The 27,581-nt window shown below is 39.3% G+C and overlaps 1 protein-coding gene across 1 annotated transcript in view; it reads left to right on the forward strand.

Moving 5' to 3' along the window:
- The first annotated feature begins 262 nt into the window (after positions 1-262).
- ZNF385B (zinc finger protein 385B) overlaps positions 263-27,581 on the forward strand; it is a 433,027-nt gene continuing 405,708 nt past the window's right edge. The window contains exon 1 of the mRNA XM_075180555.1: positions 263-415. The gene's annotated coding sequence lies outside the window, so the exon portion shown is untranslated. The remainder of the gene's footprint in view (positions 416-27,581) is intronic.

Raw genomic sequence — 27,581 nt, forward strand, 5'->3', positions numbered from 1 at the left:
CCACAAAAGGGGACTATATAAGCAGATATATATATATATATATATATATATATATATATATATATATATATATATATCTACATCTATATATATATAAAGCATATACATAATGTCCAGTGGGTTCCACTCTGCTGTACATAAACTTTTACTTGATACATTGACGTTACAGCCCCATCACAGTGATGCTGTGAGCTTAAACTCCCTCTTGTATCCCCATCACCTGGCCTCAATGCGCATGCGCGTCACTCAGAACTAGAGCTTGAGCTCTAATGCTGTGCTGGGAGAGAGGGTAAGAGCCTGGGCAGTATAGGAGCGAGGTCTGGGTAAACAGCTTCAACAAACAAAACTGCTGCAGCTGGAACTACAACTGTCACTGAGTCTCCCCAGTCCGTCCCCACCGCTTCTGCCAGCAAAGGTAAGACATCCCTGAATGCTCCAACCTCCACCTTGTACTTAATGAACAAGTTGATTGTGCAGCGCTGAGGGATGCAGCTTTGAAGACGATTTTGTGCAGGTTCTTTGAATCTATGTCACGGGGAGGTAGAGGTCTGTCATCCACTGACACTTATACCAGGATATTTAACTACTGTTGCTTAACAAAGCTCTGTCCCGTCGCCCTCCCCGTCTATAGCATTTCTGGGATCTCTGACAGATGGATAAATCAATCCAGTGGCTTTAATTTTAAGTCACATGCTTGCTGTGTGGCATTAACTAGGGAGAAAAGTACTAGATGTGATATGTCAGCTATAATAAGAGCCCGTCACCATGAATGCCCTGTGCTTAATGCATTGGCCACAACCCAGCTTCCCCTTGGAAATAGGTTACAGTGACAATGTAATGCCCTGAATTCTTCTTACTTATAGTAGATAGGATTCTTGCGTTGTAGTTTTGTATCCCAGTGTATGTAAGGTTTACATTGTGTATTGTTTTTACATTGGTAAACAGAACCAACAACTTTTATGGCATCCATTCAAATTGGTGTCATTTTATATTATTATTATTATTATTATTATTATTATTATTTTATTTTATTATCATATTGTTGTATGTTTGAAAAATATTCAAAAGGCAATCATCATATTTTTCTAAAATATGTGTATTACAAAAAAACTATTTAGAGTTTAGAAGTTTAGAAGGCACTACCGTTAAAATACCATTTAAATAAAATAAACTTAATGCATGAAGACAATTGTTGAAAAGATGCTATCTAGTTGTAGCAACCTGTTATAACAACAAATGTTGTCATTTTATTACAGTCTACTACATACATAATTACTTAACCTAGAATCATGAGCTGTGCTTCTATTTCACAAATAACTGGCAAATACCTTCAGAGGAGTGCTAAGCATGGAATGTCCACTAGATTTTCTATCGCTCTGTGATACACACTAATAATTCATGGTGATGTCCTATATTATACACTATCATTCTTGGTTGGGCACAGAAGTCCAGATATTTTTCAAGGAAGGTCATTAAGATGAATCATAATCCATGTCTATATTTGACTGCTTCAAGTAGATAGTAAAGCAAACAACATTCTTTGTTTAGTAGTGTTTATCATTTTTAACAATGTGCTTATTGTTGAAGTGATTTGAAAGATGAATACAGTTTTAAGTTAAGTCATGTTGCGTAAACCAATACCCTGCTACGGTTGGTAAGACTTTGCCTGTGTAATGTGCATTGAGAAAGAGATCTATTTTCATGTCAAGGCTCATATTTATTGGATGAGTTAGTACTAGGAGTGTCTCAGGTAATTAGGTATAAGTGTGACGGATACCCTGACCAAGGTGTATCTGGAATCATTTAAATTTAATAGCTCTCTAAGTATTTTTGAGGAGAAGAGCATGCAATCCTCTATTGGAATGTAGTGTGTTAACCACACTTTGATGGAACCTGCTAGGCTGTGTAACCTTTCAAATATTGAGACTGATGTTACACATTTAGCAACTAAGTCTGAAATTAGATTTCCAGAGCTGTGTGTGATCTAGATTCAAAGTGAGACATTTGCCGTGTGCTTCAGGGAGGTTCGTTTTGAACCTCACAAATACTCTAGCAATAGCTATACCTTTATGCTGTGCTATTTGAAGTTTTGGTCTCTTTAGGTGATGATTAGGAGTTACTGTACAAGTGGGGGGGGGGGGGGGGGGGTGAAAGCAGCAAGCTACTCTTTTAACCATCAATAGCAGAACCAAGAACAAGTATCTGAGTCAAGGGCAATGAGATGAAATCAAGGGTGCAATGTAAAAAGGGAATATCGGATTGTGGCGGTCACATTGGAGGGACTAAAAATAAAGATTTGTGTCAATCTGGTTGAATATTTGATTTTGGAGGTATTTCACAGTTAAGGTAAATGTAAATGAACAAGTAATATTTATAAGTATCATATATCTTTATATCTATCTATGTATGTATATATTTATATCATAAACACAATTTTTATAATAACATTTGTACAGCTATTGTGTTTATTTTATGCAATATTTACTGTGCATGAGACAATATAGTACGTCTTTCCATATCCAATTTTTTTTTATTAATTAGATTGTAAGCTCTTTAGAGGCACACAACTCTGTCCTATATATCCTTATGTATGCAGTTTATTTTTCTCCCAATTAGTTTGTTATTTATGCTGTAGGGTGTTGTTTGCATTGTGCAGCGCTATACAAATAAAACTATATAGTTTTATCTGCTGTTATTGTATATTATTACTGTGAGCCTAAGCACGTTGTTGTCAGCATTGTTGATTTCTTATTAATACACGTTTCTCATCTACACGCGTACTTATTCTGGCTAGAGAATACAGAATCTCACTAAATAAACCTGTGCCTAGTATAAATGATCCCAATGTGGGACTGAAAAATGTCCTTTTCGGTGGATCAAGCACAGACTCAATTATTGAAATGAAGAGAGAAGAGTGTAGTTCCTGTACCATTTCATCATTTCAAAGTCACTTTGTGGGCAGCAAAGTAATGCCATTTATTTACTGTGTCTGGTTTCGTCAATCATTTTAGATGTACGGTAGACCCAGCAGAAGGTGGGTATGTTTAGAAGAATATGGACACTTGACAGGTTTCTTATATCTTATAAATTGTGATTAATCATCCTTGTGAGAATTATTCATTTTGTTCATTAGTATAAAAACCCTTTCCCTACCTGTTAAATATTACACGTATATGTGTCTGGGCTATGAAAGTTTTATTTTATCCGGGAAGAAATGATTAGGTTGTATTTCAACCTTATATCTTGTCCCTCTGGTGGATATATATTAGGAATTTTAATTGAATATCATGTATGTGCATAACAGTGAGTGAAATAATGAGTATGAAGCCTATTAATTCACTGGGAACTAGTGACATCACTGAGCTTGCCTGACTACTCAGTGAAGTCACTAGTTTCTAGCGAATTGTTCAGCTGAATATACTTTAGCCCACAAATTAGATTCCTCCAGTGTGTGTATGTGACAAGTACACTTTAACTATTGCATTTGCAGTGTGTATGTATTAAGAGGGCTAACATCCCAGCATGCTTAGTACAGAGTATTTAATACATTGCTGAAGAGATTTAGCTGATTGTAATGTTGACTACTGTAACTACAAGGGAAAAGCTCTGTGGGTTAGAATAAGTGTCTCATGGTCATGAATCTGGTGTTTTCAAGTAAATAAACAATAACATATAAAAAAGTTTGTGTTTTTCATGATTGGCGCCATTTAAGTTGAATAAATATGGATTGAGGATGTATCTTGTGGCATTGGGAAATGGTCAACACAAAGTACTGTCAATGTGTTCTGTGAAAGGTGGTATAGCAATCATTTTTTGTGTTCTGTTTCTGACAAGTATTACTGCCTATTTGCATGCATCCACAACAATCAATCGCCATGTGCTCCCCCTGCAGTTTCAAGGAATTCTGACTGACAGGAGTACAGGTAGGAGAAGACAGGGAGGAATATAACTCTCCTGTATCTCATCTAATCACAAGCTTCTCATAAAGTGACTGCATGAGGAAGCATTGTAGTGATTACATGTGGGTATCAGTAGAGGGTAGAAAAGGCTCTAGCAGGTAATGTCTGTTGACTACTAGCATAATTAGTCAGACATGGATCTACCTCTTTCTTGGGTTATAAACACACCTTGTGATGATGCTGAGTTATAATGCAGAGTCATAGTGTGACCAGTTGTACAATTTTGCCCTCTTGACCTGACGTTGCAGTGTAATATGTGTTTTATATGGCCCTTTTGAAGAACAAGCAGAGGCGACCAAGAATATGAAGAAAAACAAAACGAGGTTGGCACTTCTGCCTTACAGCACTGGGGTCATGAGTTCAATTCCCGACTATGGGCTTTTCTGTGAGGAGTTTGTATGTTCTCCCTGTGTTTGAGTGGGTTTCCTCCAGGTGCTCCGGTTTCCGCCCACACTCCAAAAACATACTAGTAGGTTAATTGGCTGCTATCAAAATTGACCATAGTCTGTGTGTGTATGTCTGCCTGTGTGTCTCTGTCCGTCTTTCTGTGTGTGTGTCTGTATGTTAGGGAATTTAGACTGTAAGCCCCAATGGGACAGGCACTGATGTGAGTGAGTTCTCTGTACAGCGCTGCGGAATTAGTGGCGCTATATAAATAAATGGTAATAATAATAATAATAATAATAAGTCATAAAAGCCACCCAATGCTTTTATTTTGTCTGCCAAATCCCTTAATTCTCAGTTACAGAAATTCAGGACCTATGTAAGACCTAGACGAGGGGCCACAGTTAAGACCCCTCCCTGTTGTTGTTCCCACCAGAGTTTTACAGAGTGAAGTGGGTCATTGGAATAGCTGTTCAGCAGTGGATTTAACAAAATATTCTCTAAAGATGTTTACAGCAAATCATCCCAGCAATATGTATTGAGATTAAAGTATTTGCGATATCATTGCTTTAAAATAACCATATTAAAAGTGCAATGTGATGAAAAGCCATGTCATCATATTTTATGATTGTCTCCCTAGTTTCGGCATGGATTCTGTAGAGGAACATCATATCGGAGGTCTGTAGAAATGCTGAACCTAGACCATCAGATCACGTATCTCTATTTACATTTTCCGGGACTCTGACACTTATCTAGAATAGAAACTTCTGTTTTTTTCAAGTAATAACACGGACACCTCTCTCTATAAATATGATAAATTGTTTTCTTTTGTTTTAGCTGGTTTCTCCCATTAATACTGATTATACTGATATAGCAAACATTAAATTCTCATAGAATGCCATTCATTTCAATGGCATGTGATGTGTTGTCAAGTTTAAAGAGTTCTATATTTTTACATAAGTATCAGGAGTATAAATAACATAAACATTAAGGGCCTGAGTCATTAAGGAAATTAAGTCAAAAAAAGGAGTAAAAGTTCTCCAGGACAAACCATGTTAAAAAGCAAGGGGTGCAAATTAGTTTATAAAGTTAAATGCTGGCTGTTTTTTTTCATCTAGCACACATATACTTCATAGCTTTATTTTTACATTGAAATTTAAAGTTGATCTAGGACATGCCCTATTCCAACTATAAATCTGTCCCCACATTTTACTTTAACCTTCCCCTTCAATGCAACATGGTTTTGCCCAGGTGCAAAGTTACACTTTTTTATGCTTTGCTCTCCCTAATGACTCAGACCCTAAGCGCTAAAGAGGTTTTCTACATTTAGATGACTTTAATGTTCAGGTTTGTACATGCACTTCTGCAACTACAACTAAATTCATTGCTTTATCTGACAATGAGTCTGATGAGACTGGTAGGGAATTTCATAAGTGAGTAGCAGCAGGGAAGAAGAGTTGTAGATAGGAGTGGCAGGTGTGGGTCAGAGGTAGATCTAAGATGACAAGATGGAACGTATTAAGAGATTAGATTTAAGATGTATGAAGGGATGGTGTTCTCGAGGGCTTTGTAGATGAGTCATTTTAAATGAATTCTGGAGGATATGGGAGGAGCCAGCATAAAAATTTACAGAGTAATGCGGTGGATTTGGAGCGGCAAGAGAGGAAGAATGGTCTTGCTATGACATGTAAGATTAGGGAATACCAGATAAGAGGAGGTTGCAGTAGCTAAGGCGGGAATGTCTGAGAGAATGAATAAGTGTTTTGGTGGAATCCTGGGTAAGAGAAGGATGTATTCTGGCAATATTTCAAAGGTGGAAGTGACAGGACTGGGAGAGACAGCATTAGAGGAATAAAGAAGAGAGTAGAGTGAAATGGGACACCAAGGCAGTAAACTTGGGAGACTGAGATTGTGGTGTTATTGAGTGAGGGAGATTTGAGAGGAGGTGGTGTCTACGGGAAAAGGGAAGATGATGAGCTTTGTTTTGGACATGTTGAGCTTTAGGTAGTGTTGGGACATCCATGTCGAGACAGGTGTATCAGGGCCATCCTAACTACATAATGGGCCCCCGGGCAAAACAGTGCACCAGGGCCCCTATATATATATATACATATATATATGTGTGTGTAAAAAAAAAGTGATATATATGTATACATATGTATATATATATATATATATATATATATATATATGTGTGTGAGTAAAAAAAAAGGAATATATGTGTGTGTATATATATATATATATATATATATATATATATATATTTATAATTTTTTTTTAAATCCCCCTTAACTTACCTCTCAGTTGCCCTGTTCTTCGAGTCGAATCCTCTTCTGTTCTTCATCGCTGTTCTGTGCTCCTCCATGCTGTGCTCGTAGCAAATGTCAGGCGTGATGATGTCATCACGCCCGACATTCACTGCGAGCGCATCACGGAAGAGGGGACCAGGGAGTAAGCTGGATCGTCACCTGACCTCAAAGGTTAGGTGACCGCAAAAGGTAATATTTCTTATTTATTTTTTATCAGATCCCCCTTGTCTGCTGGGCCCCCGGGCAACTGCCCATCGTGCCCAACCGGAAAGACGGCCCTGAGTTGTATACATGAGATGGATACAGAAGGGGAGAGGTTAGGGCAGAAGAAGTAGATATGGGTGTCATCAATGTAGAGATGCTACTGGAGGCTGTATGAGCAAATTAGTTCATCAAAACAAAATGTGTACAGTAAGAAAGGCAGAGGCCGCAAAAGGAGTCTTTGGGTCCCCAACAGATACATTGGAGACTCTAAAAGAGCAATTCAATATATCATCAGACTGAGCAGAGCAACAATGCTAGGCTTTCAGTTGTATCCAGAGAGACGCTTAAACTGCATACTGTTAATGCCCCCTTTCCACTGCTCAATTACCTTCCCACATGTTAAAACTTAATCCTGTAATTTGCAAATAAAGACTTTGCAAATTTGGCAAAATAGGTCACAGTTTTAATTATAATAAATTGGATGGCAGAGAAAGCAAACTGCGGGACAGCTAACAACTGAGTACCCGGACCAAATGTGAATGGTCAGATGGCCCTGAATTCACAAACCAAGTATAAAATCCCTTACTAGTAGGCTGGCGCTAAATCTGATGTCAGAGTGACTACACCCCCTCTAGGCTGACATTAACATGCCCACACAAAGCAGGTTAAGGGGTCCTCCACACAGAAGGACCAAGAGCCACCTTTTCCTCGAAGGGGGGCAGCGACCTGCAGCCAATCAGTGATAGTGCCATATGTATCAGTCGCTGATCGCAGTGGTTATCTGCACAAATGTGCCTGCTCTGTATGAGGGAGAGAAAAGGTAACTAACATGGAGCAAAAAGAAAACAATCAAAATACAATGCATGATCAAAAGGGTGGCGGGAGGGGATTTGTGCAGAGAATGAGGCAGAACAGCAACCAGAGAGTGTTTTAATCAGAAAAAAACAGAACCTGACCACAATGGATCCTATTGGCTAGAAGGTGCCTACAGAAAAGGTGTATGAGGGCCCAAACTGTATGCGTTTAAGAGCGTTCAGTTTTAGGGCCTCTCTTGTCATTGTGTTGTATCCTGTGGCAACAAAAATAAACATCTCTGATGATGTAAATTGAGGCTGTGGCATTAGTGTTGCTACATAAATAGCTGTTGCTGCTGATGATGATGATGGCTGACCAGCAAAGCATGAAGTTAAACATAAACATCTAATGTATTTTGAAACAGTTGCAGAAAGTTATGTACAACATAATACATCTTTTAGATGAAAAGCCCCATGTTACTAACTTTCTAGTGACTAAATCACGCACTGTACTGGGAAAACTCTGTGACAGGCAACCACATATAAACTGCACATGAAAAGCATTACCCAAAGATCTGGTAACAATCAGTAGGTGCACAATTTCTTGAGATTCAAGGCACCAGCAATATCTTCTGTAGATGTTTGATACAACATATCGCAACTCAGTCACAACTTACACAGATACAAACACCACAAAGCACCTGATAATATACAGAGTAGATGTTACTAGCCGGTGGAGAAGTTTATTTGTACAGATCCTTATGGGACGCTAAAAATAGGTACAGCTTAGAAGAAAAGAGGAACAGGGAGAGAGGGACATTATGGAGGTATGTATTCTAAATCTTGCTACTTAGTCGGGTGCTGTATACTACTAATTATCTATAATAGCGACTTATTTTCTTGTTTTGTGTATCTGCCCATCTGTATAAAATGCTTCATGCAGACATGTCTGATTTTACATGATTTTTCCACATTTTATGTATGTGTGCATTTCTATCTATCTATCTATCTACCTATCTATCCATCTCCTATCTATCTATCTATCTATCTATCTATCTATCTATCTATCCATCTCCTATCTATCTATCTATCTATCTATCTATCTATCTATCTATCCATCTCCTATCTATCTATCTATCTATCTATCTATCTATCTATCTATCTATCTATCTATCTATCTATCTATCTATCCATTAATCCAGCCATCCATCCATCCATCCATCCATCCCTCTCTCTCTCTCTATCCATTCATCCATCTATCTCTCTATCTATCTCTCTATCTCTCTATCTATCTATCTCTCTATCTATCTATCTATCTATCTATCTATCTATCTATCTATCTATCTATCTATCTATCTATCTATCTATCTATCTATCTATCTATCTATCTATCCATCCATTAATCCATCCATCCATCCCTCTCTCTCTCTATCCATCTATCTATCTATCTATCTATCTATCTATCTATCTATCTATCTATCTATCTATCTATCTATCTGTCTCAACACACACATGCATATTGATAGCAAACAAATAGTGGAGGTAATCCTTTGTTTAACCCTTTTAGCTGCATGTGCAACTCAACGCTCCTTTCAGACTTGGCAGTGAAATGGTAAAGCAATTATTTTTATTGCATTTGAACCATTGTACCTCTCTCTCCCACATGAGCAGCATGTGTCAGAAATGACATAACAGCAGGCTCTCGCTGCCTGACATGATATTCCGCACTCTTTTGTTGCCTGCAGTCCAATATTAACGTGGCACAGAAAAGCCACAAATAGCAGCATTGAACACCTTCAACTTGCAGTATTATTTTCTTAGAGATAGAGCAACCTTGTCCGAACAAAGAGTTATACAATCCCTCTATCAGAAGGGCATTACTATGTAGGTAACGATTGGTAGATAAGGCTATAACGATGGTCTCTCTTGCATCTGCTGGCAGAGTATAAGCAGGCACATGAATGTGCTCCAGATGGACTCTCTATGAACACAGGATAAAGCTGATCTATACATACTTTTGTTCACATTGATTTTTGCACTTACATCATTAAGTCATTGTTTTGAAAAAAATCAGCTTGCAGCATTCTGGAGTGTGGTTTGTACATTACCAGATGCATCATAATTAAAATTTTATCATTAGTCATTTTTACTAAAGTATGTTCAATTATTTAAAAATTAATGTACAGTTACCATATTTGGCATACCTAACATTTTAAAGTACTGCGATGAACACATAAGGATGCACAAAGACACATTAATTTAGTACTGCACTAACAATATGGTGGGAGATCTAGTTCAAGAGCAGGCAAAGAGACAATTTAGTATTTCATTGTGATTGTTTTGCATGACAGATAGAAACTGGATTTGTCACTATGTAACCTAAATAAAGGAAATTGCAGTTTTATGGAACATTTGTGTGAACATGTAGTACCCTTATCTGACACTGGTCCTGTCTTGGAACTCGTATATCTCTTTTTTGTTGTTGACGTAAGTTACAGCCTAAAGCTGGGTACACACTACAGAAATTTCGACCAACTTTTTATGCCGAGCGGTTTTACATGCGATCGATGTTCCGATCGCTCGGTCCATGGACTGCATACACACTACCCTTGTTTAGGACGAGAAAGGGAAGAGCGGACGTCCCGTTAGCGACTTTTTACAGCCATGTTGTCGTGAGCAATGACTGTAATTTCGTACTCACTGTTGTGGATCGGTTGGCAGTTTATACACACTATACAGCGGAAACGAGATTGGAACAAAAATATTAAACGGTACGACCAACCAAATGAGGCGACAATCGTCCATTTGGGCAGACTTTCGACCATTGTGTCACTGAACACACTGACCCGACTTTTGAACGAGCGGTCGTATGTCGGCTGATTTAGCCGATTATTGGTTGAAAACTGTGTAGTGTGTACCCAGCTTTATTGATCTGATTTTATATGCCCACTCCTAACCTAAGACTGCAAACAACAGCCCAGACCCGCATTTCACCACGCTTGTGTCTATAATACAGCCTAACTCAGTTCCTACCGACCCTTAATCCACTTTATCCACTGGGATCTCATGTTATGCTAAAAATGTTTTCACAGAAAACAAAATGGAAAGTGTGCCTTCATGTGCAAAACTTTAGGGGGTACATTGTCAAATGTGCAAATGTCACATCAAAATCCAACCTCTTACCTCTTTAAAAGCACCTCTTTCAGTGGCTAAAATACTGCATGGATCATACCTCTGATGAAGCTATCTTATATGACGAAACGCATTACAAGTTTTGCTTTAGTTGTTGGCGCAAAACTCTACCACATTGCTACATCTGTCTTTCTTCAATCACTACATTCATCAGGCTGAATCCTATATGGAATAGCGGAATATTAATATTACAATTTAGTGCAGATTTCTTATCACAGTTGCTGTATCAACACCTAAATCACTGCTGCCAGTATACACCGATCAGCCACAACATTAAAACCATCTGCCTAATATTGTGTAGGCCCCCCTCATGCCACCAAAACATCTCTGACCCATGGAGACATGGGCTCCACAAGACCTCTGAAGGTGTCCTGTGGTATCTGGACCCAAGATGTTAGCAGCAGATCCTTTATATTCTGTAAGTTGCAAGGTGGGGCCTCCATGGGTCGGACTTGTTTATCCAGCACATCCCACCATTGATCAATCGAATTGAGATCGGGGGGTAAATTTACTAAACTGCGGGTTTGAAAAAGTGGAGTTGTTGCTCCATATATAAAATAAAATATATGTGCTCCATATATTTTCACCATATGTGCTCCATAGTGAATAAGAATGGAGAGGGGGAAAGTAGTGAATGGGAATATATTTGCTACGTCTGACGTCCAGATAGGAGAGAGCCATGCAGGACAGTATCTGCGCACACCCGCAGGGCCATCTTTTCCATTGGGCACGATGGGCAGGTGCCCGGGGGCCCCACGGGCAAGGGGGCCCCATAGGCAGGGCTCTTAATTAGAATAGATAATCCTGCAAAAGAAAAAACCTGCAAAAAAACCCTTCAAGGGTCACTGAGCAAGTACATCTACCTATCTCTATCTCTATATATCTATATCTATATCTGTATCTCTATACATCTATATCTATCTATCGATCGATCTATCTATCTATCTATCTATCTATATATATATATATATATATATATATATATATATATATATATATATATATGTAGGGGCCCAGGTGCACTGCTTTGCCCGGGGGCCCATAATGTTGTTAAGATGGCCCTGCACCCCTGCCCTCCTTAGTGCCAGCTGTATGCATTTGAGTCTCTTCGGCCAAGTGTGGTACTATACGTGCACCGTCTGGTGCAGGCTGTCACTGACTTCTCTTGTGACCACCCACCTACCCTCATGATGATTTAATTGTGGCTGGGCATGTACAGGTGTGAGGGATCACTTTTTCACAGATCTTTCCTGCAATAACCATTTTCTTCTTCGGATTTGTCAACCAACTTTCTCATAGTATTTTGGTATGCATCATCAGCAGAAGAAATACGTCTTAGAAATTTACTTTTTTTTGGCAAACTCTTAGGTAGCCCAGGCAGATGGCAAGTGATGAGTTTAGTATTATTACTATAAGTTGGTTTGGAGTATAGGTCCATATGACAGCTATCAGATTGTTTTAGCAATGAGTACATCCATATTATGTATAATTGTTGATTGAGAATCAAGTGTAAACTAAAATCATGAATGTTAGTGTAAGCCACAAAGGCAAGGAGAGCCTCCGTAATATTAGACCAGTACCCGCACATAATACTGCCCTAATCTGGGTCACCTTTCATAGTAAACCTTTGAGCATCTGGTGGTGCAGATGTCACTTCTGTTTGTGCAGAACTGCCGCCATTGCTGGGGTGTGGTGGCTCTGGGCTGCAGATGTAAGGGGAAGCCTGGCGATGGAGTGTGCATGTATTTTTATAGAGTCACCAGTCTGTGATTGTGTGCAGCTCTGTTCGGCTCCAGCAGTCTGTCCATGATCTTTGCTTATTTGAATGCTTTGCTCGAAATTTGCTGTGGCCACAAAAAAACATCTTAGCAAAGGTGCAATTTAACCCATGTTAAAGTGGCAAAAATAGTCAGAACGTCTATATGGAAAATCTGATATAAACTCCTGTGTATCCACATGACACTTCACCAGTTGTCACCTTGCAAACTTTGCAGGTGGCTTTGTTATGTGAGACAAGGACAAGAGTGCCCCTACAACATAGGGCAGGCTTCCCCTTTTACCAGCGCCACCATGAGGTTAAAGTGAGCACTGTCAAATAAAGTCTTTTCCACTTTCTCCACTATTATCATCTTGTAAAAAGCTTGAAAACTGCAGTGAAGGTTACCAAGTGCTTTTTTATGTAACATCAACTTTTTAGCTTTAATTGTCCTTTACATTTATTGAAGTGTATATCTTACAAGCTACATTATTAATGTTCACTTCTAGACTAGAAAATGCACTTTCCTAGGTAATGTGTTCAGAGTCTTCAAATAATTTTTACTATCATCTTATTTATGAGAGACATTTCTGATTTACAAGACAAATAAGTTTAGAGAGTTGGGATATGCTGCGCCGAACATCTTCTAAAAGCAGATTTATTAGATGTTACTTTTTAAAATGAGGATTTTGTACATTAAACTTCATTTTACAAACACAGAAAATTGGGAAGGAGTGCGTCTATACCGTTTCTTTTCCTTTTGTGCCATAATGCACCTCTTTATGTGTATTAACAGTTGTTTACATGTCTGCACATATGGGTTACACTGTTAATATAGTGCCTATTGCACAGGGACCTTAATCCCCTTCTTTCTTAAGGGACACGTTAGCCAGATATGGGCATGGGCATACCACATTGAGCACGTTGCTGCTTGAGGGAGGGTATTCCACATTCCCCAGGAGCTTTCTTAGCATTTCGGAAGTGCTACTTGTCCTCAACCCTCCTGTCCTCCCTTATAAACACCTTTGTCTACTGGCTAACACAGTTCCTCATACAATGCTATAGACCAGAAGTAGGCAACCTTTGGCTCTCCAGCCTAATTGGCCAATCAATTTGCAGGGGTTATAGCTGCTGATTAGCTTCAGGACACATGACGTATTTCTGAAACGATAATGTATTTGCTTATAAATACTGTGCTGTTGTCTATCAGTTAAATATACTATTTAGTTTAACCAGTTGGATGGATGAACTTTCCAGTTTCCTTCCTGTTTAAATGCTGTTACTGTTGTTTTCGTTATGATTGCATTCTCATACGGTAACTCGTTTGCATAACACGTTTGATGCATGTGTAAGAAGATGAATGTGTAAGCTGTATGTCTAGCACATTCTATGCACTACTCAGCGGTAGTTTGTCTGGACGCTTACATCATTGCTCTGTACTGTTGTTGATGGTTACATATTTAGCTATATGGTTGCGTAGCCCATCTCACACAACTTGCCTACACATGGGGACACAGGAGTTAGCTGAGTAGAAATATTGCTGTGTAAAGTCTAATTTGCAGGTTGTTATAAATTCAACCTAGTTCTCCTCCTGTTTGCCCATGTGTCCCTAATTTTGCAGAATGAATGCAACAGGTGCTGGGACCAAAGGTGTAACTACCAGGGTAGCAGGGATTAGCAGCTGCAATGGTAACTGAAGGGTATTTCAGCTGGCAGGTCCCATTTACCAGCTTGTTGTGCTGCTCCAGGCCGTGTTCCATCTTCTCTAAGCGTAGTGCCCATAGGAGAAGGGTACAATGTCCGCCATCAGAAGGGGCTTAATGAGCAAGGCATTTGAAACCCCAGGATGCCATCAGGGCCAGATTAAGGGAATGGAGGCCCCTGGGCTAAGGGGGCCTCCATTCCCCCGTGAGGGCCCCCCCCCCCCCCCCCATGATCGGAGCTGCCCGCGCCCCCCGTGATCGGAGCTGCCCGCGCCGCCCCCTCCTCCCCGTGATCAGAGCTGCCCGCGCCCCCCCCGGCACTTACCTCCTTCTCCGGCACGCTGCACTCTCTTTACTGAGGAGATCTCATTAAAGTGAGACTCACGAGATCTCCTCAGTAAGGAGACTACAGCGAGCCGGAGAAGGACCGCAGTGAAAGTGCTCAGCAGAACTGATCGCGCTGGGGGCGCCCCCGCCCCCGACCGATCAATACTGCTGTTGAGCACTTTCAAGGGCCCCCTGGATGCCATAGGCCCCTGGGCTGTAGCCCAGTTAGCCCTATGGTTAATCCAGCCCTGGATGCCATGCGTGCATGTCAGTATTATAGTACTCCAAAATGAAAGCCTGCTTATAGGGGAAGGGCACTGTGACGCTTCTCTGTCTCTGAGCTGGAGCTTCAGCGCTGTGTACCATGGAGCGACAGACAGCAAGAGGTGGCACAATAAGGTAAGTGGGGCAAACAACAAAGTTTTTTTGTGGGACCCGAAATTTTTTTACACACTTGTTTGTGCCACTGGTAAAACAAATTCATATTAAATTTGGTTGGTAATACAAAGCAGTTTGCAAAGGAGGATGATTGAGGCCCATGGTATATGCAACTATTATAAGATCCTACTCACAGGTTAAGAGCCCCTGACATACATAAAATATTTGATTTATGAATGTAGTCTGGTAAACCGTACCATGTCTGCCCTGGTTCTCAGTAAATTACACTTCCATATCTGTACTGTACATAAAAATTGTGATCAAAATAATGTATTTTCCATTTCAACATCATTTTTTAATGCTCTTTTAAAGCAGTGCTTATAATTAATGTATATCAGGCAAGCTATGTACTGAGAGAGAGATTGTATGTATACTCAACATCTAATTCATTGAAATGAAATCTCTTAAGGGCATCACAACACAGAGATAATTTATTCACTCACTTGCTCTGCATATATAAAATATTGTAGTTTACACCACTTGGGTTGTAGACTGACCTCTCCTGCGGATGTCATTATTGAATAGATCGGAATGCTCCAGGGAATCTGCTCATTAAAAGGGGAAACTGAGAATTCTCAGTTCTTTAATTCTCACTTCTTTTGATTCAAAAGAGTATCATAGACAAAAGCCCTTTTTCGCTTTTATTTCCATATAAAGTGACAGTGTTAATTATTACAAATAGATTTAATTGACAGTAGTTATGACTATTTGTAGGCCACAGCTCCTTATATCAATACAGGTGAAAGAAGCACTTGAAGGAAACCTTCACTGCAAATTAAAAAAACAAAATAAGTTTGTGTGAAGTTTAATTACATTTTTTTTTTTACTGCCTTCCACACTCATAGATCCACCAAGGTCACTGACGGTATATCATTCTCTTGTATGGGAAGTTCACATAGGAAGTTCCAAACATAATGAGCAGCATCTGCCGTGCAGCCGGCCCCATTGTCTCCGTGGGCCCCGGTGCACAGCACCTGCTGCACCAACGGTAGTTCCGCCACTTCCTTCTACTGTTCCATCACCCTCTTTACCTCTTGCCCATTTTCACAAGCCCAGCCCTGCTTCTTGTTGGGCATTTACACTTCTCTCACTTACTGCTCCATAAATAATTTGATTTGCATTACCATGTTTTCTGTGTATGTTTTTGTTTTTTTCAGTATGTCTGGTCTTTGTATTTAGTTTTTCATGTTTTATGTATTATGTAATGTGTTATGGATCATTGCTGTCTGTATATATCATTTACGGCACTGAAGACCTATTGTGGCACCTTATAAATAAAAGATAATAATAATAATAATAATAATGAACCCCAGTGGATCCAAGTAGATCCAGCAAATGGAGAGTGGAAGGTAAATAAAAATGTATCTTTTATTTGTTCCTATCGAGCGCTTGCTAAAACTATTTTCTTGTTTTGGGTGGTGTTTTCCCATAAATTAAATTGCTATGATTACCATGCTGTTTGGGCTGTTTAGCATGCTAACCAAGGTGATTTAAATGCTCAACTGTCTCATTAACATTCTAATCACCTGAGGCACAAAGGTGCTCAGATCACATATACAATAACATATATTGCATTTCTTGTAATTTCCAATCTGCAGTTTTTAGTATATCAGTGCTGTGTGATCTCATGAAATTAGTGAATCTCCAGCCCATAGGACTGAGCAAACTAGCAGTTATATATTGCCTAAGGTATTACAACAGTAAGTACAAGACCAAGGGGGAGATAGCACACAGTTTTACAGCAAATTTTCTCAAGAATAGTATGCATGTTAAGAAGTACGTAACAATTAGGTTTAAATTTAGGCTGTTAATGTTATTTGATGTCAGCATGACAATTATGCTTTAACACAGTGTTTTATATGATAAGTACTGATCAATTTGAAGATTAACTGAAGGGGACTTATATGTATGTTGAATTAAAGAGATTTATTTTTGTACTGAAAGAAATTGTGTAGATTTACCAGTTTTACAATGCTCTGAATAATGGCTTTTATATTAGACAACAAAGCCTGTTGCCAATGAGAGGTGTGAATGGAAGCTTTTAAATGTATTTATTTTTCTATCTGTATTATCTATCTAAATTATACTTAAGAGAACAGATTGTTATCATCAAAGATATGAAGTTTCATTTAAAATGACTCATTTATGCGTATAGTTTCCAATCTCATTCTGTTCTTGTCAGCTCAAAATAATTGATTACCTCAAAATATTCCTTTCATGATAAATATCCTCAATAACATATAATCTTACACACAGTATACATTATAAATAGTTCAATATAAACAATACAATAGTAACTGTGTATATACTCGATATATACAGTGTATGTGTGCACTAATCTGTGTGGACACTTCTGTGGTCTTTATTACTCTTCCATTAACTTTCATGCCTCCCAGGTCTTGTGTGCCCATCCTCATGTGTTCCTTGTAGCGTTCCCATCCTCATCTGTAGCTCTCCCATCCTCATGTGTAGCGTTCCCATCATCATCATCATCACCATTTATTTATATAGCACCACTGATTCCGCAGTGCTGTACAGAGAACTCATTAAAATCAGTCCCTGCCCCATTGGGGCTTACAGTCTAAATTCCCTAACATACACACAGACAGCCAGATACAGACTAGGGTAAATTTTTGAAAGCAGCCAATTTATCTACTAGTATGTTTTTGGAGTGTTTTTGGAAACTGGAGCACCCGGAGGAAACCCACGCAAACATGGGGAGAACATACAAACTCCACACAGATAAGGCCATGGTCGGGAATTGAACTCATGACCCCAGCGCTGTGAGGCAGAAGTGCTAACTACTTCGCCACCGTGCTGCCCATCCTCATGTGTTACATGTAGCGTTCCCATCCTCATGGGTAGCTCTCCCATCCTTACGTGTAGCTCTCCCATCCTCACGTGTAGCGTGCCCATCCTTATGTGTAGCTCTCCCATCCTCATGTGTAGAGTTCTCATCCTCACGTGTAGCTCTCCCATCCTCTCGTTAAGCTCTCCCATCCTCACGTGTAGTGTTCCCATCCTTATGTGTTACTTGTAGCATTCCCATCCTTACGTGTAGCTCTCCCATCCTCATGTGTAGCGTTCCCACCCTCACAAGTAATGTTCCCGTCCTCACGTGTAGCTCTCCCATCCTCTTGTTTAGCTCTCCCATCCTCACATGTTGCGTTCCCATCCTCACTTGTAGCTCTCCCATCCTCTTGTTTAGCTCTCCCATCTTCTCGTTTAGCTCTCCCATCCTCATGTGTAGCGTTCCCATCCTTATGGGTAACACTCCCATCCTCATGGGTAGCTCTCCCAATCTCATGTGTAACGTTTCCATCCTCAGTTCCCATCCTCATGTGTAGCTCTCCCATCCTCATGGGTAGCTCTTTCATCCCCATGTGTAGTGTTCCCATTCCTTACCTGTAGCTCTCCCATCCTCACGTGTAACTCTCCCATCCTCACATATAGCTCTACTATTAACATGTGTCCTTTTCTTGCCTGTGTGTTGTGTATGGTCCTTGCCTGTTTCCTTGTGTTTCCATCTTCATGTGTCTTCTTTCCTCTAGGTTTAATATCTTTATGTGCATGTTACCTCCTTTAGTCATATGGTGGTAATGGTGGAGGGGGAAAGAGGAAGAATACCTGCTTGTTGAGTGTTCCTCTCAAACCTAAACAAGCAGGATATTGGAGACATCACTTCAAATTGGCGATATAATCTTGCAGATCTCCAATGTATTCAGCTTCTTACAGCATATATTCACCATCCAGACAATGTCAGCATTGATATACTTTGATAAATGACATAGAAGCAAAGTCTGTAATCATCATCATGAAATAGCTCATTGATGTAATCCGACATACGTATTTTGTTTGGGAAAATGAGTGGAGATTCCAGCCATAACATTGGTGTGAGGTGTGTCCACGGATGTACCGCTGGCACCTTGTGTCTAATTAAATCTCCCCTGTAGGATATCATTTGCAAAGCACAACCAATGTGCTCCAAAAATACTACTTGCTTTTTCACCACTATGCCTCATGGGTCCATCCAGCGCACGCCTACTCTCCATTCTCGGGAGCCACCTCCCGAAATTACAACTGCACCTCGATGTGTGGAGGGCTGGAAAACTCTCTAGTGTTGCATAGCGCAAAATTGCAGCCATAAAAGTTCAACCGCCTACTCATTTTAATAGCAACCCTGTAAGAAAACTTTTTGTTTTTTTCTCCTAACATAGAGCTTTGTTCAGCCTTATTTATGGTCTAAATAGGCCATGAGAGGAGAGATCGTCAGGACTGTTATTGTATGTGTTCAGCTCTCACTACATTTCTTGGAGTGAGCTTAAAGATGAGCTTCTCAAGTGCAACATGGAGGCAGATAAAGGGTCTGGTACTGATTGAAGTGAAATAGAAGATATGGGCACTTTGCCTTCCTCCAAAAATCCACAACAAGCTCCAGTGCAAGACACTATGGGCTGATTTTCACTATAACAAGGAGTCCATAAGTTTGGGGTTCTGCTGCCATGGTAAATAACCAGCCCAAATGGTTAGTGCACGGGAGGTGCAAAAAACAGTGTGTTCATTTTCTTAGAAGCTACCACCCCCCAAGCTGAAAAACACTGGGGGGGGGGGGGGGGGGGTATATTTAATAAAATGTGGGTTTGAGAAAGTGGAGCTGTTGCCTATAGCAACCAATCAGATTATAGCTATCATTTTGTAGAATGTGCTAAATAAATGTTAACTAGAATCCGATTGGTTGCTATACGCAACATCTCTACTCTTTCAAACCCGTAGTTTATTAAACATACTCCCGGGGCTCTTCCTGAACACCCTTCGCTGGCGGGCCAGGGTAATGAACAAGATTAGGACTCCTAGGTGGGGAATTCAGTTGGCCGCGTTTCTGTAGTAGCGTGGTCTGCGCAGTATTACAGTTACTACGGTAATAGTGCATATTATTACTACGGTAATGTTCAATGCTGATTGCCGCGAGCAGAGATCTGGGTTAAAATTACTGTATTAAATGTAATAGAGCGCAGGCCGCATTGCTTTTGTCCCAGCATAATGAATATGGGGTCCTAAAATAAACATAATTTTCAAATAAACTTTAACTGAATAAAACTCAACTCTCAAAAACCCTTATTTACCCACTAAAGCTGAACTCTAAATTAAAGCCAAAAGTCTCTGGGACTACCATTCACGGGCCAGACAATCACAAGCAACTTGTGTGGCAAAATGCTTGTGATTGGCTGGCCCGTGAAGGGGTCATGGGAATTTCTGACTTTGATTGAAACGGGAGTGGAGTAAAGGCAGGATAGGAACAATGCTTCCTCTTCTGACCACGATCACAACTCCAACCCTAAATTTTATAAAGATAATATCGAAGTGTTCATGATTTTTGTTAAAAATCACAATTTTATCAATGGGGTGCTAATCTACTAAAATGTATTATGTCATGAGTTGTTAATAATGCATATACAAAGTGTGTCTCCATAATTGATCGCTGCATAATCTATTTACAACGGAAATGAGACAGAGGGAAGAAGAGAACAATCTAAGAAAAGACTCAGTATATATCAAACTAATAGCTGTCAATAAAAAGTGGAATGGCATACATAATGCAAGATTGCTGAATCATACACATTTACGCCCATAATATTTATTGCACAGCTCTGCTATTTGCTTAGACCTCAGCAAAATTGTCTGCAATTTTTTAGGAGAATAGAATAGTTTGCTGCTCAGTTGACATTTAAGTTTGCAAGTGTGGATAACAAATATGTCACAAATTCATGACTGAACTGTGAATTTTCTTGTGTATACGCTAAACCTGACATCATCCTGTATAAGCAAGGCATTAAATGCTGCTTTAAATATTCATTATGGAACCTAATGTTTGTGGCTGCAGGAAGACCTTTAAGCCAAGAAGTATTATGTACAGTACGCCAGTGCATAAAGTATTTCACCGGGAATGATATGGATATTCATATACAAATATTGTAGGTTATTGTGCTTAATATATGTTACAAGGACTTGTCATCTCCACATAAATCCAAACTAGTGTCTTTTATGTATTGGATGAAGGGAATAAAAGCCCTATCGCAATAGCGCTCAATGATAAATCAGCCTCTTACAGTAGGAAGATGGTACATCTGAGCAAAACTCTAAATCACAGTGTTAAAATTAGCTGCTCAGTGTTTGCATAGAAAGCTGGCAGAATTTTCCTTGCATGCAAATAATGCATTTGCACACCTTTCATTGCAACATGGTTTGTTCAGTTGCTAATTTTAACCATTTAGCTGGAGATAATGTACATGCTAAGGCTTTTTATATACGCTGTGGTTCAATAAAGAGTAAGCCAAATGGTTTATTTCATATATCTCTAATGCCTGATTATATGATACTAAAATGTTTCCGATATTTAGAGAATTGAACCAACAATATGATTCCAACATATCATAAACATTTATCCAACGGACAAAAAGATATGACTTTTTTAAATTTTTTCTGCTGAAATTTAATTTTATGAACAATATTTTTTTAGATTTTGTATTTCATTTTAGTCATTTTTACAGGGAAATAGTCTTTAATATTTTTGTGAAGGAACTCTCAGTAGTATGGTTTGATTATTTAATTAAAGAAGATGTTCAATATGTCCTCCTTCTGCTTGCCTGGATGCGTTGGCGCCATTGGGCAACAGCATCGTCTATAATCCTCTGATCCAGACCCGTCCACACTTCCAACAAACGTTGCTTCAGATCGTTTACATCATGGATTGCTGTCCGGTAGACTCTCTCTTGCATCACGCTCCACACTTTATAATCGACAGGATTCAAATCTGGACTGTTCGGAGGCCATAATGCGGGAAGAATGAAGTCTGGTGTCTCTCTTGTTAGCATTTCAATGGTTTCCCTGGCTCTGTGGGCTGGCGCACTGTCCTGTTGAAAAACTAAATAGCCTTCTGGGGCCAGATTGCTGATAACAGGTAGAAGATGCTGTGACAGAAGAACGTTGTGATAGAACTCTCGTAGAATTTGACGGCTGCTGTAATTCTTGGATTCTCTCAAACCTTTTATCATTTGTAATTTTTCTTTACAAAAAGGCATTTTTATGGAAATTACAACTTTGATATATTTGTTTCCTGTCATAATATCGTCTGCTTTTTTTTGGGCAAGAAATAAAAACCAGAAGTCATTAAAATAAAAAAGTATGTGGATATTTTTATTTTAAAAATATTATTATTTAAGTTTGGCTTACTTTTTATTAGAGATGTTCACTGACCCCCGTGTTCTGGTTTTGGTTTTGGATCTGGATTCACTTCGTGTTTTGGTTTTGGCAAAACCCCATTACATGTTTTGGTTTTGGCTTTGGATCCCTATTTTTTTCTAAAATCCCAATTTTTTTTTGTTGATAAAATCACATATTTAACCTCAATAACACTAATTTCAAGTAATTTGCAGTAAATTTTGACCACCTCACAGGTCACATTATTTTCACACACTTTCAAACAAAGACTGCAGATTTAGAAGACCAAGACTGCCAGACCTATTATTTCTATTTCAGCAATGACAATTAGCAATGGAGCTCTCCTGTTTGTGTGTTTGCTATATAACACAGTACAATGTGGCTGCAGATTTAGAACAAGACTGCCAGCCCTATTATTTGTATTTCAGCAATTTCAATTAGCAATGGAGCTCTCCTCTTTGTGTGTTACCTATATAACACAGTACAATGTGACTACAGATTTAGAAGACCTAGCCTGCCAGCCCTGTTATTTCTATTTCAGCAATGACAATTAGCAATGGAGCTCTCCTGAATGTCACTGGAGACTTTGAAGAACACAGCTACCCCTCCTCTTTCTTTTCTACCTATGACGCTGCCCAACTGCACTAGAGACTGCCAAGAACGGTGCTACCCTATCTGTGTCCCTCTGTGAAATGGCGCTGGATCGCCGTGGAGAGTGGTACCTATAGAATCCAAAGCTTGCGAGATCCGACGGCGTAACAATGACGTTTTGCCTTGTTTTCAATTTCGAGGGCGCGCAAAAGTACCGAGCCGGCTCGGTACTTGGATCTGCTAAGTTCGGGTATGTTCGATGCCTGAGCATCTCTAATTCTTATTGAACCACAGTGTATTATATGAAAGTAGAGTAAAGTAGAACACTTTGTATAAATGTTACTTGTATGTGTAAAAGTTTCAGGGGGAAACAGTTGTTTGCTATCAAGTCTCAGTAAAATAACGTGTATAGGATAAACAAAGTGAAGATGAATCCCATCCTGATTACTGTTAATACCTAAAATTCACATGAGTTTGCTGTGCAGAAACTCTTCCTTGTATAATACACAATAGAATGTGAATGATGCATGCAGGAGAGCCAAACAGATGTTCAAATATTGCATCTACTTTTGTAGTCCTTAAGAAGACTTGTATTTAATTTACTTATGTGCATATGAAAGAGCTTATACTGTAACTGTACTAACATTTAAGTGCATATTAAATAACCCTTTCTGTGTTAGGAACAAATGTGAAGAGAAACATCAAGAAGACTGTAGGCAGGGTCATTAACCCCCTCAAAACCGATGTATTTTATACCTTCATGGCCAGCAGGCCTGGATTTACTAGTTTTGCCATCCTGTTATCCTGCTGCCTTCTGAGACTCATCTTTCCTAGAGCTCCAAATTTCACAATTTTGTGATGTAGCAGTTGAATTTTTCTTAGCTTAGTGGCACAGTGGTTAGAATTGCTGCCTCACAGAGCATGGGTTCAATTCTGACTAGGGCCCTATCTGTGTTGAATTTGTATGATCACTTGCCTGGGTTTCCTCTGGGTGTTTCAGTTTCCTTCCATAGTCCAAAAACATGTTGATAGGCTAATTGGCTGCTGACAAAATTGTGAGGGTGGGAATTTAGACTGTAAGCTCCAGTGGAGCAGGGACTGATGTGCTGATTAAATATTCTCTGTACAGCGCAATGTAAAATGTTGATGCTGTATAGATATATAAAAACTACTTTATGTGCCATAGTGAATATCAAATTAGGTTTTCTTGGGGGGCAGATAGGTCTTCCTTTTGGTAGGATATTGAAATTAATATAGATTTGTAATGAAAAAAGATTCATACAGGTAAAAATAGAAAAAATAAACGTTTCTATGATTCTTCCCAAAGTTACTTTGACCCAAATAGTTTAACCCTAGAAAATGACCCCAAAATTAATCAGCTAATTCTTCCAAGTAAATTAATATAAAATATGGTTTTATTTAAGGTATGATGCAGCTATATCTAGAAATAAAAATAAGTTTTGATGTGGCGTAAGACTGCTTGATGTAGGAGGAGTTCAGAGATCTGCATTTTAGTGAGTGGTGTGGAGATGAAAGTCTGGTTCAGAGAGTAGAAGAAGTGAGCCGTGTTCCGAGCTAAGTAAAAGAATCGCGTTCATTGGAAAGCTGAGTCAAGCTTCAATGTATCATGCCTGTACTCCAATCATAAGCTGACATAGTAGTGCTGAAGAAAAGAGCTGGGAACAAGAGAAGTTCCTGAGACAGAGATAAAGAGAGATGAAACCAAGTATCAAAGCAGAACTAATGTACGCTAGGAGTAGATCCCGCATGATACAGAGACTGTGATGACCAGCTCGATAGTTACAACTGAGAATGAATTAAGAGTGATTTGGGAGTGAGGTGTGTGAAGATTATGTGTCAGCAACGGAAGAAATCCATGCTGCTTTAATCAGCAGAATCAACCATGTGTGTTCTGCAAGCAGAGCTAGGGGAACCATAATTACTTACTGTAAACCTGCAGTGCAGAAAAAGAGAAGTAGAGGGAGAGTGGCAGTTCCAAATTGGGTGAGTGTCAGCCCTTGAGACAAAGGGAACCTGTTATCGCCTGAAGAATCTGAGGCTGAAGCTGCTAATGATGCATTGTACAGAAGTGATTTATGTTTTGTGAGTATAGAGACTTTAAATAAATAAATCTAGAGAATCTGTATATCCAATGAATATGGTATCCATTATTTTTATCAGTTGTGTCTGTGCCAATTCACCTGCTGCATCATCATCATCACCATTTATTTATTTAGCTCCACTGATTCCTCAGCGCTGTACAGAGAACTCACTCACATCAGTCCCTGCCCCATTGGAGCTTACAGTCTAAATTCCCTAACATACCCAGACAGACAGACAGAGAGACAGAGAGAGAGACTAGGGTCAATTTTGATGGCAGACAATTAACCTACTAGTATGTTTTTGGAATGTGGGAGGAAACCAGAGCACCCGGGGGAAAACCCTCGCAAACACGGAGAGAACATACAAACTCCACACAGATAAGGCCATGGTTGGGAATTGAACTCATGACCCCAGCGCTGTGAGGCAGAAGTGCTAACCACTTAGCCACCGTGCTGCCCTGCATTGACAGTACATGTTAGCATTTGTAGATTCAGTGTAACCTGGATCTAACTGACATGCCAGCTAGATTGCACTTGATATATAAGTGTCTACATGAAGGGAGACCTAAGACAGATTTCCCCTGCAGCTTGCTGGCCACCATCAAAGTAAATCTATAGATCGGGAAATGGTTAAGCAGTTCAAACCTACACTCATGGGGGAATTCAATTGGCCGCGTTACTGCCGAAAGTAACGCGGCCTGCGCACTATTACGCATAATCTGGTAATACTACACATTATTACTGTTAATACGGTAATCTTTGACGCTGGTTTTAGCTCGCCGCGAGCAGAAATCAGGGTTAAAATTACTGTATTAACGGTAATAGATTTAGCGCTGCGTTACTTGTGGCAGAATTGAATCCCCCCTATATATGTAAATATCTCCTTGAGCATATTTTAAGATTCCCTCCACTAATCACTAATGCATCATAAATGAATGTCTACCTCTGAGCCTTAAGTGTGTTTACAATAGTTTAAATAGGAATATAATCTAGTTTGCAAATGAATTAATTTATACAGTACCTTGGATAGTGAAGTACATGGGCAAGTACCACTGTAACACAAATGTTCTAGATCTGGGTTGTTCATCCTTTATTCAGAGCAGAACATTTTGTAAGCATTGAAGTGTACCTCTACATGTTTACAATGTGTCCACTACAATGTGCAAATGTATTCTATTAATACTTGTATCTGTAAATGTCTACCAAGTACCCCATCTGTATGTGTATATGTATATATGTAATATATATATATATATATATATATATATATATATATATATATATATATATCTAATCATTGTTTTCTTATACAGTACATTTTTATTCAGGCTCAGTGCTAGGATTCTGAGACCTTGGGACCTTTACAGAACTCTTTACTGGCCTCATCTGCCTTTATAACTTACAGTACATGGGTCAATATCCTTTATGTGTGGGTAAAACAGTATTTTATAGTTGTCATCCAAGGGTCGGACAGGGACAACATTTTGTAGTCTTTCCTATGCCATTCCAGCAGTCGCCAGTGGGGTAAACGTAATAAAATAAACAGAACTTAAAACAAAAATAATATTTTTTTTTAAAAAAGACTAGGGACACACTGCTCGATATTTTAGGTCTGTTGCCTGGTGGCCAACGTTAGCAATGCTACTGCTGTTATTTGCTGTTAACTATGTTTTTATGTCCTCACCCCATGAAGTAATAAGTTGTGGATTTTTCCCCTTGGACCCGCACCATTATCCGAATCTAGGAGCTGGATCACACTGTTTATGAAAAGACAACCACGGTAGTTAATAAAGCAGATAATTCATCCTAGACATCAAGTGTTATTTACTTACATTGCTGAAAGGTACAAATCTGCATTAAAACCAGTCTTGTCGACTCTTCCGGAATGTATAGGAAACTTTTAAAAGATCTCCCACAAATGCAAAACATCTTGTGGAAAGTCCTCTTTTGGTGATGTAACATGCCCTCCACTGATGCACCTAGATTAGTTTGAGGAGTAAGATGACGGCGTTTGCAGAGGAGTAGAGGTTTGTGCCAGTCAGTAGCAGGAGTTAGGGGGATTTCTTGGGAAGTAAAGAGCAAGTACATGGGTGTGTTGCTTGGGTGCACTTAGTTTTGCAGAGAAACTAGATTTTAAACCAAGCAGAATTTTAGAAGACAGCTTGAAAATATCAATTTAATGGAAAGTGTGGTTTTAATTTAATATGAAGTTGGACTTTGATGATAAGTTTTTACTTTTGCACATTTCGCCACTAGATCCACTTCTTGTGTGTGGGGACGTCTCCAAAGAGAGGAGTTTAGGGGAGGGCTTCGTAGTTGGGAGTAAGTTCAGTTGCGTGCTATAATTTTGTGCTCGACTTATAATTTGTCTCACTGTGCGTGAGCAAAAGGTCCGCTGGTATTTAAAGTAGCACAGATCTAACACTTGCGGCTCATTGCACTTTGAGAGGCGAATCAGTGTTGTTCTTGCACGTGTATTACAGTAAGTGTATAAAACTGCATCTTATTTTGGGTTCCTTACTAAGCCTAAATTTTGCACCTACACAAGCAGTTCACAGTTGTTAAGTTAATGATCTGGACAGACCTATGCGCTAAATTTAAAGT

This window comes from Mixophyes fleayi, chromosome 7 (genome assembly GCF_038048845.1).
Source record: "Mixophyes fleayi isolate aMixFle1 chromosome 7, aMixFle1.hap1, whole genome shotgun sequence".
Taxonomy (NCBI): Eukaryota; Metazoa; Chordata; class Amphibia; order Anura; family Limnodynastidae; genus Mixophyes; species Mixophyes fleayi.